At 41.9% G+C, this 6,861-nt stretch overlaps 1 pseudogene; it reads right to left on the reverse strand.

The window, feature by feature from the left end:
• Nucleotides 1-2,966: 2,966 nt before the first annotated feature.
• On the reverse strand, nt 2,967-6,288 carry LOC116359302 (transcription factor SOX-4-like; annotated as a pseudogene).
• Nucleotides 6,289-6,861: the final 573 nt, after the last annotated feature.

Below are 6,861 nucleotides of genomic sequence, written 5' to 3' on the forward strand. Positions count from 1 at the left end.
GTTTACAGCCAGAGTGATGTTGAAACATATATATCTTTGGCTTTGGACCAATGAAGGAGCAGGTTGAGGTTCCCGAGTGGCGCAGCGGTCTAAGGCATTGCATCTCAGTGCTAGAAGCGTCACTACAGACACCCTGGTTTGAATCCAGGCTGTATCACAACCGTCTGTGATGGTCTCTGTCTCCACATTGGCCCAGCGTCGTCCGTGTAGGCGGTCATTATAAATAAGAGTTTGTTCTGAACTGACTTGCCTAGATAAATATATACAATGTGCAGGGATTACAGTAAACACACCCACTCAGACCCTAACTGACAATCCAATTTAATACATTTCCTTTCTATATAAATCCCCCATACTCCCCAGTATCCACTGATTTCCACAGGGTAATTTCTCTCTACTCCCCTAGCCCGGAAAGCAGCCCAGCAGTCATGCCTTCCTCTCTCCCAGCCTGACACCCTCCCCTTCCCCCAAAGAGGAGAGGGGGTGGCTGAGGCTCTAGCCCCCCTTCCCCCTCCTGCTGGGTTTTTAGTGAGCCACTACCTTCATTCACCTCCCCTCCTCTATAATCAGCTGAGCTGAAGAGGGGGGGGGGGGGATGAGATAGCTGCACTAACTTCCACTATCAGGTTAGCTAATAAAGTGGCTAATTGTATGGTTCTTAGAAGAATTCGAATGCAGAATGGAGAGGGATTATGTCAAGGTTTTAGTCCTTAAAATGACTATTCCCAATATCCATTCTAGCGTACCACTTAGGTTGAAGCAATGTATTAGAGTGTTCATTCTAATTAGGGTTCTAGAACTCAACAGAACCTTTTTAGTGCGTAGTTATTAACATAGTAACAAAATACCAGGTTAGAAACTGAGAGAGAGTGTTGTGTTTATTAGACAAGCCTGGCCTGTATTCGAAGTAGGAGCGCTGATCTAGGATCAGGTTAACCCACCCTCCCGTACATGTCATCTTATTCATTACTCTCTTAAAAGGTCAAAACTGATTCTACTCTTGAGACTCTTGAACGTGAATACAGGCCCAGCCTGTTTGCTGTGCTGATTTGGGATGTCTCATCCTTGCATGTAGCCAGCCAGGGCCCATCCCCCCCACATACGCTAATACACTGTGCTGTCTGGGGAGGGGGAGGGGAGGCACTGTCTGGGAGACAGACATGGAGCTAGGAAGTGAACATGCTGACTGCTGAATACCATAACCCTTGTAATGCCACTATAACATCACCTCCCAAGGACTATAAAGGAGACGTATTTATAACGATAGTTAGGGTAGATATTGGCCAGGGGTAGGGCCGTCATTGTAAATAAGAATCTGTTCTCTAACTGACTTGCCTAGTTAAATAAAGGTAAAATAAACACTCATACACTGGACTGATGTTATAGACCATATTAAGGTACTTCTACTTCTTATACAGTATGTCTGTGAGAATGTGTGAAGTGTGGGATCTTCCATGTTATCACTCCCCAATATAACTATCATAAACAACCACTGCTTTACCAATACAGGCCTTGTAGCCTTTAGACTAATGCCCTACATTGACTAGTGTACAGTACGCCATTTTCATTCCCTAAAAGGAGCACTTCTAATGCACGAGTAGGTTTTGTATACGTGGACATTATTTGTGTGCATTAAATGTACACCCTGTTTTCATGTTGTTGTTTTTTTTTTTTTTTAAGCAGCATTTCTATACACGTACAAACATCAGACCAAGAATGCATCAACAGAGAGGAGTACGGTATAACAATGATTGTAGACTGTAAACATCAAGTATACATTAAAGTAGTGTTTAGATTTTTTTTTTTAAAGGGATCTTCTATAGATCAAGACAGAATGAGTGGACAGAGACGAGGGAGTGTGTTTCAGTTCCAGCTGATTTTTATTTCCTTCTTGAAAAAAAAAAAAAAGTTATGTACAGAATTATCAACAATCTGACAGGCAGTGAATTGACACGATTAGCTGGCATGAGTCCCCCCCCCCCCCCTCCTCTTTTCAAAACTGTTGTTATGGCAATGATTAGACAAAACAATATTCCACACAGCATATTGCACAGAAATAGGATGAAAATAAAGTTAATATATCTAAAACTGTATATATATATATATATTATATAAAATAAAAAATCCTGAACAACCACCTTAAACATAAGTAAAGATAGTAGAAGCGATCAGTTCTAGTGCCTGTCATGGTATATCTTAACTACACATAAAACACACTATATTTTTGCTTATGATACACAGTCAAATGTACAAACATGTTTTCACACGTTTTTATCCTCATTTTTCTTATCTTTTTATTTTTTAATTTTTTTTATATATAAACAACAGCTATAACCTGAATCTGAAACACAAAATACTATTCATTCACCATGCCATAAGATACTAAAACAATTAGCTAGAGTTAGCGAACAAGTAGAAAAGATTACATATTCAAATACAATGAGAAAAGCAGAAGGTCTACATAATTGTTGTTTGCGGGAACTCAAAATGCGCAATTTGAATATTACTTTCTATGATTTTATATTCTTCCATCCAGTGGTTTTAACCCCGAATGTCGATATAAAAAACACCAAGAAATTGTTCATTTAAAGCTTACAATCTTTCTTTATTTAGGCAAGATTCCAAAATGAAATGCAGAAGTGTGCCTGCTCAAAATACTGTGTGTGTGTGAGTTGAAGCGCATGTTCACAGGGGTATTGAAAATGTGGTACTGTGTCTTTAAAAAGCCTGCAGATTGATACTGTAAACATGGACAGAAGGCCGATTCATGAGATAACCGGCCACCTGGATCTTTAAAATGAGGAAATCCAAACAGCGATATACACCGATTGACACCCCCCCCCCCCCCACTTTTGAATATATCTGTACAAAAATACACACTGACAAATAAACAAATGTTTCCTTCCTCTCTTTAAGTGTCAAAAGTCCACATTTAAATATAAAGAACCAAAAGTGAAAAGTCTAGCCCTTCTTTCAGCGAAGGAAACAGACGGTGAGGGAAAACATCATAACAAGACCAGTACAAGAAAAACAAAAAAAAATAATTAAAATCGAAAATGTTTTGGCCAGTATATAAATACATCATATAAAAATGTCCTCTGAAAAAATGAACAAAAGGAAGAAAAAAAAAAATCGGTGAGAATTTCTCTATACATAAACATCAGAAAAACATAAAATAATTTTGGTCCTGAATTGTAGAGATGTGTATAAAGTTCAGCACAGATTTCAGTTGCGTTTGAATCCTGAAGTTAAGAATTAAACAGCTGGTGATTATTTTTTTTGGTTCCTTTTAGGTAAAAAAAAAAAAGGAATCAAACATAGCGCCCATCTATCCATTTAAATAACCCTAAAACTAGTTTCAACTGTTCGACAGTCTAACATACATCTCAGTAAAACAGAGGACAGGTAACATCATGCGTTTTATCTTTTAAAAAAAGGTTTGACTTTTAGGTCAACAACCCACCTGGTTCATAAATCCATCTGCCTCGATGACAACAACAACAAAAGGCTATCTCAGCCTATTTCTGTACCTCTGTAAGGCTTATGAAGTTCACTTGGCGATCATAAAAACGTTTCTCAACATGTCCCTTTTAAGTAACTAACATTGATTAATAAAGTATAGCTGACCTAAACCCGCCATCATTATAATCGTGCAAATCAATCACAGTTTTCCAGTTCTGATCGAGTGTTTCTTTCAATAGGACCCGATCACTCCTACTCAGGGGCGCAACAATAGTTCCTCTCCAGTCGAGGCAATACTTCAGCTTACTTGTAGCCATGTCTCATAATAACAGTCGACAGTTGATTCTTGAAATAAAAAGCAAGTTATTCTCTCGCTTTGTTCAACAGTCAGCGCGTGGGGACTTGCAGTCTCTTTCTCGGCGGGAGGGACCCTTTGTAGGTTACGGTAAAATCACTTTACCGGAATCCCTTTTTTTTGCTTAGAATAGTAAGACAACATTTCCTGCTTGTGGGTTTTCTCGTTCTCTATTTCTCTCGCTCAATACGTGAACACCAAATTAGAATGGTCGACTCTAGCCAGTCTCCTGAAATCATCTCGCTCACCTCTGGGGTGCAGTAGTCGGGAAACTCAAAGTGAGAACCGGAGCCCGACTCGAAATTAAAATCCAAGTCTCTGTCCAAAACCGAGGACCCAAAGCTTCCCAGAGACATGCTGTCAAAACCAGGGCTAGAGTTAATGTCCAGTAGATCATCCTCAAACTCCTCATCTGATGAAGAGGATTGGGAGGAGGACGAGGAGTGAGAAGCGGAGGGAGTAGGGGAGGACGCCCGCATAGTAGTGTAGTCTTCCGAGGCGCTGGAGGGAGACTCGCCGCCCTGCCTGCTGCTGGCTGTCGCGTCCTCGTACAGGCTGAGTGGTTCGCTGGAATCCGCGGAGCTGCTGAGTGTGGGACTGGCGGGCACCGCTGCTGAAGACGGGCTCACACTGTGGCTAAGGCTGCTGCCCCCGAACACATACATACGCTTCTTCTTGTCGGGTATTAGTTTGGCAGCAGAAACAGACTTGGATTTGTAAAGAGAATGGTGATCTGTGCCGATGACTTGTTCTGGGAATGAGGGTGTTTTGGTGCTGTTCCCAAAAACTATTTTATGAGGTTTACTGGATGATTTTGAGCCACTCTTTTTAGAAGATGGTTTCATGCTGGTGTTACAGTTGCTACCGCTGATTTTTCCCTCCTTCTCGCCCCCCGGTTTGGAGCTGCTGGACTTCACCTTCTTTCTGGGCCGGTACTTGTAGTCTGGGTAGTCCGCCATGTGCTTAAGTCTGAGCCGCTCCGCCTCTCGTATGAAGGGGATCTTGTCGCAGTCTTTCAGTAGCTTCCAGCGCTTGCCCAGTCTCTTGGATATCTCCGCGTTGTGCATGTCCGGTGACTGCTCCATAATTTTACGTCTTTCAATCTGTGACCACACCATGAAAGCGTTCATCGGCCTCTTGATGTGACCGGTGGGTGTTTTGCACCAGGCGGGGTTCAGTTTGCCTTCCCCCGCGGAAGAAGCCGTGGATCCGGGGCTCGGTGAGGATGCCATGTCCAGGTCCATAGCTCCGGAATCAGACGACTCTCCCTCGAACACAGCCTCGGAGCTCTCCGCATTACTTGTCTTCTGTACCATGATTATAATGTCAATGAGAGTGCGCCTGCTTGCTCTCCAGTTCAGTTCCACACAGTAGGTTTATTTTTAAAAAGAAAAGTCTTTTATTTTACAATTCTAGCTGGCTGTGTGAATAGAAGTCAGTCCTGAGATGTGCCGAACCGGAACCACAGGAATCCGTTGATAGCCGTTAAAAATGCTGGATTTGTTAAAAGTTCTTTTTTTTCCCGAGTCTCTGTAATATGATACAGAACGAACGGTGTAAAACTGTCCCCCGTTTTCCACTCTGTTTCTTCCGACAATGCTTTATGTAGCCTAAGCTAATCAACTCTAGCAGTCGTGTAGGACATAAACATGTGCCGTGTAAGCAGCGGAAAGCAAACTGAGTGGCTGTGTGAGCGCACTGACACTGAAAATGTTCAAAGTTTCTAAAGTAAGGAAACTCTTTTTCTGCATAGCTTTTCTTCCCATGCGGGAAGAAGCTTGTTTCACTAGAACCAGGATCCACCTTTCAGCTGCGCACTCGGTAACTTTCAGCAGCCTCTAATTTCTCCCCGTGCAGCTTTATCCTTTTCCAAAGATATAATGGCGATACAATTCAGCCAATCCGTGGCTGTCTCTACCCTGTCTAGTGCCAAGACCACGCCCAGTTTCTTCTCATTGGACCAAAAAAAAAAGAAGGAATCTAATAATAATCAGCGCGTGCAATGAGGAGCTTTATGTCTGACCTCATTCCAGTATACACACAAACTTCTCTTTAAAGAGACATACTTATGTTTTGGACTTTTTCTACACCAACCAGCCATACCTATATCATGAAGGTATTGCTGTATGTATGGGAACCAGTCTAATGCGATGCATCATATCATTCAGAGTAGTATAGGCCTGCTGTTGCATAAGGGGAAGCATGGAACAACTTGTTCACTTTGTTTGGACTGTAGGTCTATTATGATAAAGAGATAATGTTTGAGGGAATATATAAATAGGTTCTAGCATATATTTGTATATGAGTAATTATACTAATGTATGATAATAACATATCCTGGTTGACCTTGCTATAATACAGAGGTGTAATATGATGTTTATAACAAAGTCATTTGTATTTAATTATATACTTATATTTTTATGGCCCCTACAGGTTCGTCGGGTTCATAACAATAACAAACATGGCATAATGTCACTCAACAGTTCAGTGAGTCTCGTTTTATTTCCAGCGCGAGTGCATTCAGTGCAAGCTCTGCTCGCAAACACGGAAATGTCTAGACACATGCATGCGGACTCCCTCAGTTGAGTTGTTGTACTGGTGAGAAGAGATTCTTCAGCAGGCTCCGCTTTCACCAGGCTGACTCCGAGAGAGGGCGGAGCCGAGGACGACACGGGCGTTCCTTTGTCACATTACGCACGCCCAGCACTCACTGCTGTAGCTGGCGGAGAGGAGAGAGGAGAGAGGTGGAAGCTGAGACTACACAGTACACTTTATTTATTTTTTAGATACAAATGGCTATGGTAGACCGGAGAGCGTGGTAATAAGACACACGGGAGAAAGCGTTTTTACGCATGAGGCATGAGCACTTTTGCGCACGAACATTGAGTGGAACAAAACACAACATTTCATGAACACACAATATTCTGAGTTCTCACATCTACCTCCTAGAATAGAAAGATATTATAATGACTTAAAACATCACCCCCAGTTGCCTTTGTTGCCAATGTTTTTTTATATTACACAGGTATTAAAGCAGACGGCGA

Source organism: Oncorhynchus kisutch, unplaced genomic scaffold (assembly GCF_002021735.2).
Source record: "Oncorhynchus kisutch isolate 150728-3 unplaced genomic scaffold, Okis_V2 Okis02a-Okis13b_hom, whole genome shotgun sequence".
NCBI classification, from domain to species: Eukaryota; Metazoa; Chordata; class Actinopteri; order Salmoniformes; family Salmonidae; genus Oncorhynchus; species Oncorhynchus kisutch.